Raw genomic sequence first — 13,601 nt, forward strand, 5'->3', positions numbered from 1 at the left:
TGGTCACAGTTCATGGGCCTCTGGCTTTATGTGTCATGCCTCTATGTTGAAAGAAAGTGCCACCTCTTTTGCTGAGCCCCAGGGTCAGACTGTCCCTCCTTAGGTGTGACCCACAGAAAGAGCAGGACAGTGCCTTTAGTCAGCCAGGGCAGACACAGACCTTGTGCAGTCTGATATCTCCTGCAAAAGTCATGCCAGCTGTCCAAGATCATCTGCCTTCCACTGAAGTCAGACAGAGAGAGGGATTATCTAACCCCCAAACTTCTTTTATTTCAGTAAGAATCCCTTTGGAGTTGATGAGAATTTTGATTGAGTTAGAAGGGAAGGAATTGACTACCTGCTTTCTGAGGTAGTTGCCAGTTTAAAAAGTAGCATTGTGAGTTTTTATTATCTGTTCTGCTAACTTGCAAGCAATATTGCTGTTTGGTAAATGTTCCATTAAAAATAATGCAACAATCAGAGGAGGATATAAAACGTGTTTCAGCATTGCTGAGGCATTTCATCTTTTGGACAGAAAAGTTCTGTGGCTATCTTTGCTTGACTGGAATAAATAATAACAGCAACATGCTGTGCACTTGTGACAGTAGGACCTCATAATGCTCCTTCAACTCGACTGTTAGAAGTAGTCAACCAGCAATATATCAGTGCAGCATCTCTCATCAGGTGTAAGACAGGCTCTGGAAATGCCATCTTTGAAAATTTGTTTGAAAAAGAAAGCCTGTGAATGAATGGGATATTTGAAACAAAATTTACAAGAAATTTTGGAATACTTATTGTGCTGTTTTGGAGAAAAAAATTGAAGTTGCCAGATTTCTTTGAAATGAACAGTCTGGTCTTCAATCTACTCTTATAGGCATAAAAATGCTTACTTCAGCTCCATATGTCTTCCTGCACTGTAATTCCTCCCATTCCTCCCATATGGCTATGGCTGAAAAGATCTTGGTGCTTCTGTTAAGAAGAACCTACACCTTCAGCTCCTCCTCTGTTAGTCTGCCCTTCTCTCCATCTGGTTGTTGGATGGTCGGGATCTGCTGAAAAGCCTGAGGTAGTTTTGAGGTAGTTGTCCTCTGGCTTCAAAACACGAAGAACACCAACAGAGTTAAATTCTCAGTGAGGCACCTACAACTGCAACTTTCTCCAGAGCCTCCCGTACCCTGGACGAATAGAAGCAATAGCTGGTTACCTTCATACAATACTGCAAGACCAGTATATTTTCCAAGAGCAGAATAGGTGGTGAAAAATGAATAGACTCTTTAGTTGTCTAATCTCCTAAATGCATGTTTTTATGCCTAGTGATAGAGCATCAAAGGCTATGGGCAGGTAAGGAAAACTCTGATTTTTTAAAGACAGCATAGCACATGCCTGTTTCATGGTAGGGTCAGGGTTAGCAGCTGATGAGGGAGGTGAAATAATAATAGAATCATAGAATGGGTTAAGTTGGAAAGGACTTTAAAGATTATCTATTTCCACCCCCACTTCCCAACCCTGCCATAGGAAGGGACACCTTCCACTAGGTCAGATTGCTCAGGTCCCTATCCAATAATCATCAGCAATAAATCTTTGTGAGCCTCTAAAGAGCATTTCTGAAGTTCAAAATACAACCAGGGTGTCCATGTAAACTAACAACAGGTTCTGCATTTCCTCTTGGCAAAACTCACTTGCCTTTGCTAACACAGAGCAGCTGTTATACTTACTAGCTGGGAATACTCAGTTTCTAACTAGGTTTTCCAGCAGTTTCTCTTGCCAAAAGGTTCCTGTTGCTCCTTCATTAGTATTAAGGAGCATCGAACAGCTGCTATGATTGCATGGAGATGCCAGCAAGACCAACATTTTGATCAGCAACCACACTGCTGCTTGCTAGCAAAGAAAGCTTAGTGGGCCAAGGCTGGCAGAAACCCTAGGGGATGAGCTCTACCATGAAGGGCAGTGATGAACAGGCAGAGGGAGGGCAGGGCCAAGACTGACAAACCAGATGCCATCCCTTGCATCACTTGGCAATGTTTCTTGTTCAACTTTCAGGGCAGCACAAACTGAAAAATCAGCTCAGGTAGGGACTGCTGCCAGACACTGACTAGCTCTGCAGATGATGCACTGTCAGCAGCTGCTGCTCAAGATCTAGCTGCCCAGGAGAGAGCTTCTGGTTTACAGATGAACATCTGAGCTCTCCTGGGATGTTTAAGCAAGTGTCTTTGGATCAGGGTATCATATGCTCATGGAGTCCTTGCTGAAGTTGGGAGGAATCACTGTTTTCTTCACTCAGGCTTTTGGGGAGCTGCTGCTTTGCTCTTGCTGCAGTGGCTATGGCTTAGATCCAGACTGGTTTGGATCAGCTGGTGAGTATTTACAAATTAACCTTGGAGTTGTTTTTTCCAGCAGAAATGATAAACTCATGACAGGAGGAGTTGGAAGAAACTACAGAAGCTGCACTAGTGGGAGGCCAAGCTCAATGATCCTAGTCTTCAAATCCATTTGATTTTTTAGAAGTGCTCTGCAGTGCTTCAGTACTAATTGAAGAGATCCAAAGCAATTATCCTCTTTCAGAAATGAGATACTAATGATGGAGAGCTGAAGTGAGACAAGAGCAAGTGATTAAGCTGATAATAGTGAAGGACTTCTATATATTTGTTATCATGCTGTGTACAATATTCATGCTCACAAAACGATCCTCTCTTGCCCTGGTTTTACGTTTGGATTCCCATATGAAGTGATTTAACTAGGGTTGTTCCTGCACCTCTTAGGAAAATACATGTGGATTTGCAGGGCCTATCACCAAAATGTGAATGTGATTCAATACTTTGATGAAGTACAGTGATGATACCAGATATTCTCAACCCATCACTGCATCATGTATGGTTACTGCTTTTGAATTGAAGTAGATAGGAAAGGGGACAGAGGCTGTTGTGTCTAACGTAGTTTATTTATAAAAGACCATTCATACACTACTTTCTTACATAATTAACACCTTCTGTGTATCAATATCAGTTTCTTCAGTGATCAGCTCTGAAACAGGAGTCCAGTGACATTAGCAGTACTCAGTTGAGCTGAAAACTCTCTATATTCTTCCATATTAAAAAGTAATATGGTTCTCAGGTAGACAATTTAAAATTTTTGTGGTTGCTGTACTTACTTTGTATATTATTGAACATCTCTGCAATCTGCATTTATATCACTGCACATCTCAGTCTCTCTCGGACTTGACCCAATTTACCTTTTTCATGCTTTATTTATGTAGTTAGTGACTTGTTCAAAGTTAAAAGTCCGTAAGAAAAAAAAACATAGAGAAAGGAACCACTCTTTCTATCCACAAAACCCATAAGATCGATTTTGTTTTGTGTACAGTCTTGAAATAAAGAAGAATGTTCTGTGTGTTTTAGTGAAGTGACTGCTGTACTGCAACATGCAGGAACATCAGCTCTGCCCTTCAGCTCCAGCCTGTGGAAAAGATGTGCAAGTGTAAGCACAGGCAGAATTTGGCTCATCATCTGAACAGGGGGAGGCCAGGGTGAGTGTATAGCTTTCTGCAAAGCTGCAGGGAATAAACACACTCCGTCAGCCAGCTGTAGTTAACACCTTGTCATCCATGCCGGTCTCTGAAATATTGAAGCTAAGAATTGTGCTCTGGGGTTTGTTCTTTGGTTTGATTTGGTTTGGTTTCTTAACCAGTTCTGTGCCTGCATAGTGATGACAAAGCAATGCAGTTGTTATCAGGTGGCCAGAAAGTTTTAAATCTTCTGGCCTTTATGATCCTGGGGCACAGGCACTCAGACTGGGCAAGATCTGAAAATAAACCTAGCAAAGCAAGGCAGCACTCTAGCTGTTACTCAGAGCTCTGAGGAGTCTGTTTTGGATTCTTCAGCTACTCTTGCAGTCTACTCTTTTTTTTTCTGTAAATACATATCCACAGTTAAAGTGGCCTTTTTCGGTAAGCTTCGGTCATGTGGGACAGCACCACTTAGCTCTGAAAAATGCAGATGGCCCAGAGTGGAATAGAAATACTTCACAATGCTGCTTTTATCATTAGTTGTATCATCATATAATTATACATAAATAGCTACAATCTACCTCTCCTGCTAGTCAGGACAAAGTAGAAAGGGAGGCCCCAGTGTGGCTCTCAGATAACTTCAGTGTGTGGTTTGTAGGATGTTCCTGTTTCTGTTCTGCCTGCTGCAATGCTCGCACTCTTTGTAACCGGTTAGTCACACCATATTTGTGTGGGTACCGTGAAGGAGCTCACGTCGATGTGTGTGGCTTGAGTTCCTCCCACAGTGTCCTGCTTGGGCTGTCCAGCTGCAGAGCTGCTACATGCTCTCTCTTCCCCTTGTCATGGTTTGAGAACCCCAAAAATCCAATTCCCTAGTCCAAGCCCCCTCCCACATCTCAACCCAATGTGAGATGGGTTTTCCAGACACCACACAAGACTCAGAAGGGGGGAAAGGGAATATATTACAATGACTGTACAAAGTAAATACTACAATACATTATATACAATCTTAGCTATCTCTACCATGACATAAAAGTATTTACAATGGATCAAATCTCTTCTCCCCTCCAAATAAAAGTCCAGGAGGGAAGAAGGAACAGATCTTTTCTACTTTCAGAGCAGCAGTGTCTAAGGCAGCAGACTCTCTTCTTCTCATGCAGCAGCTGTAGCTGGATCTCTGCCAGTACACAGGAGGGGGTATCCAAGCCCCCTGGGCCACTCATCTTCAAGCCAGGGTCTCCTTCCATGGGCTGCGTTCACCCAGACAACGGTTGCTTCACCACGTCGTACCACGAAGCACGGGGGTCTTCGTGACAGTCTGTATCTTCAGGGGATTCAAGCCCCTTTTGCAGAACTCACCCTCTCTGCATTTCTTCTCTGAGCTTTTCAGCTCCTTCCTGCAGTGCATGCTGCACTTCATCCCTCCCTTCTAGGAGGTGAGGGGTCTCCAAGGAGTTTGGGATCTTTTGGTTCAGTTCTTACCCCAAAAACTCTGTCTGTAGAGCTTAGGTCTGCTCTCTCTGCTGCTGACTCTCTTTCTCTTCAGACAACTCTGTGTCTTCCTTGGCTGCATGCTGTTTGCTGCTCCTCCAGTTCAGTTCTTATCTGTTGGCTTTCAGCCATAGCCTCTGTTCACTGTTGTCTCTGCCACTGCTCCTGTAGCCCACTCAAGGTGGAGAAAACTCCTTCAGCTTTCTAGCTACAGGCACTTAGCTCAGTCTAACACTGTTCCAAGTCCCTGCAGCCCCCAGCCAGGGCTGGGGGGGGGAGTAGAGCCCCCCCCCCAGGGGGCTCCTGCCCTCACTCCTCGTGGCTTTACAACATGGCTACTTCCTCAACAACAACTACAACTACCTTCTCTTCCGTTCTGCTTGTGATATGTTTATATTTTGCAAAAGTGCTCATTGGGTAAAAACCTCAAGGGTCACCACCTCCTGGGGTTTTACCATTTTATAACTTCAGGGGAAAAACTGTTTCCCCCTACCACACCCTCTTCCCCTTCCTTCCCTTCTTTCCTTGTGAAAGAAGTTCAGAAAGCATAGGAGAAGGAGAACCCACAATAACTGTGCAGATTCGTCCTTCATGTTCCCTGTTGCAAAACAGTTCTAAGCGACACATTCTTTTCCTTCAAGAAACCTTATTTCCCCCCCAGTCATGGTGGCTACATATTTGCCAGCCCTTGAAAGATTTGGTGGTTGGGTTCTTAAATAAGGCTGACCAATTTTGTAACCCTTAAAAGCTTTGTAATTCAGCTGTTGATCAACAGGGGAACCAGAGCTCTTGAAGCTGCTCATGCTGGGCAGCATAGAGGTGTGTGAGCAGAGCCTTGCAATTTCCCTGCACTCTGCGAAAGAAAGCTTGTCTTCTTAAGTGAGGAAACCAAGGCACTGACAGTGAGTGACCGTCCCCCAAGCTGATAACAGAAGACTTTGTTAAAATCATATTGTGCTTTATTTCCATCCCTGGGCCCAGCCCATTAGCCTGATCTCTCAGGACTTTGTCTGGGTCCAGAGCCTAATCTGGTTTCCACACTCATATTTTCTGGTACTTTTTGCCTAAACATAGTTTCTGGTGTCTGAAGCCAGTTATGGAGAGCTTGTACACCATCCAGCTTCAGTACAAAGAATGGATAGGCAAACAGGCAGAAAATTATGCAAGAGGGAGACCAGAAGCGGGTGCAAATGGCAGCAAAACTTCAGATGTTTGAAGACTTCAGATGTTTGAAGGAAAACTTTCTAGCCTCCAGAAGCATAAAAAATCTAGGAAAGAAATGGAATTTTTGTGACATCTTAAAATGAATTAGAAGCATTGAAGCATTGCAGGAATTATGAAGTTGTGTTTGAAGATTTATTATTTGGAATTATGCAATCGATTTTTTTCTTATAAACATATCAAAAGTCATACAATTTGCGTTCCAAACAGAAAATCCTTCTTATAGTCATCAGTTAATTGATAATTATCTATTTTATGTATATTATAATTTCTTAGTGAATTGTTTCTTCCCTTTCACAGCCCATAGCACTTTTTTCCCACAACATGTCTAGTTCACTCTGTAGTAATGAAATATTTTGTTTACCTGCATTTTGAATAACCAGTCTATTGTGGCAGAAGTGAAATACAGTAGAAGGAAAATGGCATAGCAATGAAGAAGAGTATGTGATCATAATCAAGACAGGAGCTCCATTAGCACTGGGCAAGCTGCTGTAGTTTCCTCTGAGATCCTGTGAGTTGTCAGTCCCTCAGGCATCTCATCTGGATGAACCCTAATGCATATTGGCAGGCCCTACATATTAAATACGCCCAGCTTCTTGATTTTATTCAGATCAGCACTCTTCAAAGCAGTATATCTCTCAGCTGAAGGAAATCCCTGCTCTATTAATGGCCTGTCTGGTGCCAGTTTCACTCTTATCACCATGAAATCAGGACTTGTACAGTTGCTGCAGGAAACTCGAAGTATGTCTTATAGCACACAACATGAACTGCATCAAATCCAAGCTTGGGAAGGAAAGAGACGGGGGCTTTAGAGCCTTCCTTCTTACAACTTCATCTACTTAATATGCAAAGCATTTATCTCTACGAATTCTCAGGTTTGTACTACTGTCTGCTGCTTTTCTCTACTATAATGGTGAGGAGTAAGTGTAAGTGTGCAAGTATTAGCCTTAATGGAAGCATTAGTGTCACTATTGCTTGCGGTGGGAATGACCACAATACTCTTGGGAAATAAGAGATGGAGACAGTATGCCAACTCAACTGACTTTCAGATGGAGATGGCTCTATAGTATTCAAGGATTAGCACAGGATTTCTTTCCTCATACTGCCTGCTCCAGTTGAGCTGGGTCTGGCTTTGCTGATAAGCAAGCATTGATACTGAACAGAGGCAGGCTACAAAAAGCCTCCATAAGCTCATTGGCAAGGGGATATTACCACTGAGAGAACATCACAGCTATTAGGTGTCAACAGGATTTCCAAAGCGAGAATAAAATGAGGAAATAATATATTGTTTCCAAGAAGTAGCACATAAAAATTTGTTCTGGGAGATATTAAAGCCAGAGAGTATTATCATAATATTCAGATTTATTTTTCACTAGAAAATTTTTCACTATTTTTCATGGCTTTAATCATTATCCTTCGCAATCTACTTGAAAGTCTGATCATCTTACAGTGATATTTTGTTATTTTAGATTTTTTTTTACCCCATCTTCTTTTCCTCACTTGTCATGACAAAATAATAGGCAACAGAGGAAACAGACTGACTCATTTTCTGTGCAGGGTGTAGCTCTTGGGAAATGGTTCCATTTGCACTCAATTTGGTATGTGCACACCCATTATCTTCAGGAGATAAAGCAAACCACCTATCATGAAACTGCTATATAGAAAGCACTGACAGCTTTGCAAACTGAAAATACAAATAAGATTTGTGAAGCCTAGACTTCCGGTTAAATAGCCACCCAAGCAAGATGAGAGGATTTTTTTTAATAGGTTTACAGGAATGCGGCAATAAGACAATGGAATCGTTGCACCTTTATATGAATCAGGGGCCTAATGAAGCATGTTGAACATTGTGAAGTGATTTGCTTCTGACAAAGAAACATCCTGCCATCTCTGACAATCTCTCTAAATAGAGAAATTGAACGCACAAGACACTGACTTCTTGGAAAAATCCTTAAAGAACACAGTTCCAAAGGAAATCGCTGCTGCTGTGAAAGGTAATAAAGAATTTAGGAAGTAAATGAAATTCTGAAAGAGCACATGTTTAGAAAAACTAAAAGACAGTAGGTTTAGATTGGATATTAGGAAAAAACTCTTTACTGTGAGGTTAGTGACACACTGAAACAGGCTGCTCAGAGAAGCTGGTGATGTCCCACCCCTGGAAGTGTTCAAGGCCAGACTAGGTGGAGCTCTGAGCAATCTGGTCTAGTGAAAGGTGTCCCTGTGCACAGGGAAGTTGGAACTAGATGATCTTCAAGGTCCTCTCCAACCCAGGCAATTCTGTGATTCTACGATTCTGGCAAGAAACCGTCTAACACATAGCAGGAGACTCAGGCCCTGGATAGCATCATTGTCCTGATGGCATGCTGTTTCTGCTCCCCTGCCCTGGCACCTCCTCCAGCTGCAGGGTCCTGACTTCTGGTAACCAGCTCAAAAGATACAGTATGACTCTGCTGGTGTCAGTCACAGTAGATACGCGACTTTCAGAAGTGTATGTGGCACTGGGATGCATAAACCCCTCTGATTTTAGGTGGAATTTGCATGTAGTTTTACGTGGTCTGGAAAATTTAAACCAGTGTCTACACTGGAGCTGTATTGTGTTGCTGATGCTTGGGAAAGCTCCCAGCAAACTGAATACCAGCATAGAAACTCTGTTTTCCTCTGTTCTTTTGGATGACTTACAGTCTTTCTGACTCTTATGCTTTTTGTATATGCTTCAGGTTTAAAAAATAGTATTTGGTGGGGCATCCTTTTCCTTTTCTATTTTCTAACCCATGTTGTTGTAATTTCCCAATTTATGGAATTTCAGCTGATGCTGAAAAATACCAAGAAATGTTTAAACACGTGAACCTCTTGAGTCCAGAACTCTGGCAAATGAGGTAAATATCTTGTTTTCTTCTACTTTCAGTTCTTCCCAAGAAATGCTAAGCTATGGCAAGCTTGGAAATGCTGAAGCCATTCAAAGTGAAACACTGAAAGCTTGACAATAATAAATAATCTCTTCCTTTCCCCTTTTTTAAAATATACTAGAAATGTGGAAAATACACTTTATAAAAATGAACTGTAAGAGGAAAGCCATCCAGCTGGATTTAGAGCTCCCTAATACTGCTGTCCCTCCACAGAAGTTGACTCCCCATATTGTGTCAATATGCCTGAAGGCAGAAAGGGACCCATGGGAATGTCTTAAAACTTGAAGGTATGCTGAAGACTATTCACAAAATGTATGTGAGAGGTATCAGTCAATGGCTGTTGCCAGGTGAGGAGCATCCCCTCACCTTACCATCCACCATGGGGCAGAAATAAGTGTGAAGTCCCTTATGGTGAGGCGGGAGGATAATCTTCCCATGTTGGTTTTCCATCTTGCCACCCCCAGCATTGCTCTGTTGAGGCTGTCAAGAGCAGTAATCAGACACCAGCTGGTATGGTCGTGTCAGTTCATTACCTAACAGCATAAGATAACAAGCTCGGGGGAAATCTAAGCGTGGTTAACAGCTATCAGCTATGAGCCAGTTGAGTTTGATTCCCTCTGGATGCTACCGCACATCAGAAAGTAACCCGACAAGAGGTTTAAGTGAACATTTTGTTCTTGTTTTCCAACACATGTCAACAGGTTTTCTGAGATAAGTTGTATCTCCATGTACTATATCCTTGAGAGAAAGCAGGTAGGTGCCTGGCTGCTGTCAATGTGCTAAGTGAGTAGATTGCATATCCTCCCTTGCTCTTCCAAAAATATCAGCCAGGAAGTTTAACTGAGTGGAAGTGGCTGATGGTGCCAGCCTCTTTGCTGTTGTTTTCAAGGTCAACTCTAATTGACCTTACTCTTGCTTCATTTAGTTGCTGACATTGTTTCCTTTTGATTCCTGGTGGTGCTCACATTTTTAGGATTTCTGTGTTCCTGCACTGTCTCCTGGTTAAGCTGATTCCTGCTTAATTCCTCCCTTTCTGCTTATGCCTTCTCCTCCTCTCCTCCTCTCACTCTCTTTCTTGCCTGCTCCCTTTCCTTGGGACTCACTCATTGTGCTATGCCTCGTTTATTATTTCCCAATTCTGAAGTATAGCCCAGATCCCCATCCTGCAGCTTCACAGCCCAGATGCCCTGTTTTCCCAGCTAGCTTTCAGGAGCATCTGTTTCACACAGCAGCAGATTACTCCTGCAGGGTGAGAAGCAGCTGCTTGTATTGCAACTAGAGGAACTCCCCAAGAACTGTTGCCTTGCCTGGAATCAGGCCATGGTCTGTATTTCAGCTGTGCAGGGGGCTACCTTCCTGTGGGTAAGTTTGTGCCTGGCACAGCCATTACGTAGGTGATGGATAGGAAGACACTGGTGTACACAAGCAAGGTACAACTTGATGGTGTAGAGCCAGCACCTCTCCTACCTGTGGCTCTGGAGTGATAAAATACAACTTAGCAGATCTGTCTTGTTTCTGATGGAGATGCAGGCTCCTGGCTTTGTTGAAGTTACAGCCCCACTCACTTGCTAGGGTAGGTTCTCTATGTGCACTAGGTGGATGCAGTGCTGCATGAGAGCTGCACAGAGCCAGATTTGGCCTGACGTGCTGAGCCTTCAGGAAGTCCAAAGGGAGTTTCAAGCAGTAGGAAAACTAGGTCCTAACCCACTCAGCCTGTGCCTGTATGAAAATGCCTACTGCTGAAAGTTAAATAACAGCAAGTGTGCAGGATGCAGAAGCAGGCCGTGAGGTTTTCCAGTAATCAGAGCAGCGTAAACTGCTGGGAGGTTACACTGCTCCCATTGCAGAAAAGATCTCCTCCGTGGCAGTACTAATAGCAATTGACAAATCAATACAGCAAAGCCACCAATAACCTCATTTAAAAAAAATAAAATCTCTTTTAATTACATTACTCAGATCATTAGAAAAATGTATGTAATGAGAGGAGGACAGCCTGTGCCATCACTCTAAGATACCTAAAGCTGAAGATCCTGACAGGAACCCCGGAGTGGAGCCAGGCGTTACTCTCTGCTGCAGCACTGTCATGCTGTTTGAATTTAGCCTCTGCATACTTTGCCAGAGGGAGATTTCCTCATGACATCAGTTGCTTAGGTTTTCTCTCCTTCCTTCCCAAGCCAACAGCATGCAGCCCAGTCTTAGCAGCTAGTGGAGACAGTGCCAGCCGGCAGAGGGAAAGGCCAGACTAAGTGCAATGTCCCAAATTCTCTAGACAAGAGAATTTTGCCAGCTCCCAGTGTCTCTCGGGCAACATCTTCCACTACTAAATCCCTATTGGAAAAAAATGATGGGTCACTGTAAATATTGCTGTTTGAAAGGGTCCAAGAAGAGAGTGATCATAGCCTTGCAATAAGTATGATATATTGTTTAGTGTGAGCACTAGTCACAATTTGGGAAGCCTGGTTGCAGAGGAAACCTGTGTGTCTTCCAGGCACATCACGGAGTACTCTGACCCTACCCAGCCTTGGTACACCCTATGCCACATGCCTCCGTGCCCTTCTTCCCTCAGTGCAGGGCAGAGCAGAGATACTTGCCCTTAGCTTTACTGGCTGATGCTTTGCAAGATACCCCTGTTCATTTGGAGAGCGCAAGTCTCACAGAGGAGAAAGCAGCCATGCAAGCACTTGGCAGTGTGGGATACGCACCTTCACAAGCGTGCAAGTCCTGATGGACCCTGTCCCAAGGCTTGTGAAAAGAGCCCAGTCCAGCCTGTATGGCTGGGGCTAGGTTCCCTCCCGTGGCTGAGAGCTGCCACAGCAGGAACCAGCAGCTCTGCAATGCAGTGCAAAGCGTGCAAGGGGCAGGCATCTTGTGTAAAGATGCTTCTCCCAAGACCAGTATTGAACTTATATCCCACTTCTGGCCAGTTAACACCAAAGTCCTAGAAGAGAGCATACGTAATTGCTGTACACAGTAATGGGATACTCATTTGGATCCCTTCTGACAGTAAACAGATCCCTGCGATGTTCCTCTTAACCCAGACTGGACCTACTCTTAAGTGGACTGTCATTCAAGTGAGGGGATTTTGCTTATTTGTGTCAAGCAAGGTAGAACACACAGTTTCCTGAGCAAAGAACAGCACAGCATATTTTTACCCAGTCTGTAGTGTATAAATCCCCCAAAACCCCTGTAGGCTCTACCACTAGGATCATCCTGGACAGGAAACAGCGGACGGCTCTGTGCTGGCACTTGCAGTTACTGCGGTAGGACAGGAGTAGGCCAAGTGCTGTGTGGGTGTATATATGAGGTGAGCAGGTAGCTCATAACTCATGGATACTATCTGTTACCTTCTTTTTGGAACGAGTGCTGCAAAAACAAGTCAGTGCTACCAAAGTGCTCACTGGTGTGTGTGTTCACTGATGTTGTGCAGTCACCGGGCGTGCCAGGACCAGGCGGGAAGTCAGCACAATGCCTCAAGATACGTTATCGACTGTAAATGTGGCAGGAAGTCATTAAAGATTTCCTGAGCTATGCCCTGGGAAAAGACTACCTCCAGGCTCCAGCAAAGTCAGAGGACTTGCACTGCCAGGGTTGAGAAATCAAAAGAAAAATTGCTCTAATAAGCCAATGTCAGCAGCTTCAGCAGGGAGCCCTCTGCTCCAGATGAATCCTATGCCCATGGGGTAGGGGTGGTGACGGATGACGAGATTTGGGGCACATGTGCCAAGGGGCTCTTTGCAGCTTGATTATTTGCATGTAGGCTCATCTGAGCTTCCCTAAAGATTTGGGGGCTATGAGGGGGACAGACATGGGTAGGTTCGAATCCTCCATCTGTAAAGCTTTGTAAATCCCTATACATGACAATAAATGAGAGCTTATTATAAGACAGCTATTTGGTTGCTCCATGAGCTCTTACCCACAGCTCCAGGATGGAGATTCACAGACATTGAGCTCTCTTGGGCCAGCTGGAAAAGACAGTTTTCTGCCATGAGAAGGCAAAGAGAGTTTGGGACAAGAGCATGAACAGTAAGGGAGACCAAACTGCGTGAAGGCAAGGAGCTCCAGTATTTGTAGGAGGTCATTCAAAAAGACTTGACGTAGTTAGGGAATGATTTAAACAATGATATGAAGAGCGCATGTGACTCATTTCACTTAATGTGTGGGAGAACTCTTATTTTCTTTACTGCAGATATGTATGTCTTGAAAAACATATCTTTTTTACCAGCAATAATTTTATTTTGTTTTTCCCCTAAATCTCATCAAACAAGACTCAAAAGCTGTCTCAGCAGATAAAAATTTCTTGGGAAATTACTGTGGAAATCTGTTTTCTGGGATGTGCCTAAAGGTGAAAAATTCTTCAAACTATGAGATTATTTAACTGCTGAAATACTTAGTATTCGGAGTAAAAACAAAGACATCATACTGTGGTCAAGGGAGAAGAGTCAAATACTTACATTTCACAATGTTCATTTTCTCACTTGAAGTGATGAGTGGAATGAGAGATC

General features: G+C 43.5%; 1 protein-coding gene across 2 annotated transcripts in view; it reads left to right on the top strand.

Annotated features, from left to right (window-relative positions):
• SYN3 (synapsin III) overlaps positions 1-13,601 on the top strand; it is a 206,236-nt gene that overhangs the window by 12,294 nt on the left and 180,341 nt on the right. The window lies entirely within an intron of this gene.

The sequence above is a fragment of the Pipra filicauda genome, unplaced genomic scaffold, assembly GCF_003945595.2.
Source record: "Pipra filicauda isolate LSUMZ 115617 unplaced genomic scaffold, ASM394559v2 scaffold201_size1378038_pilon, whole genome shotgun sequence".
NCBI lineage: Eukaryota > Metazoa > Chordata > Aves > Passeriformes > Pipridae > Pipra > Pipra filicauda.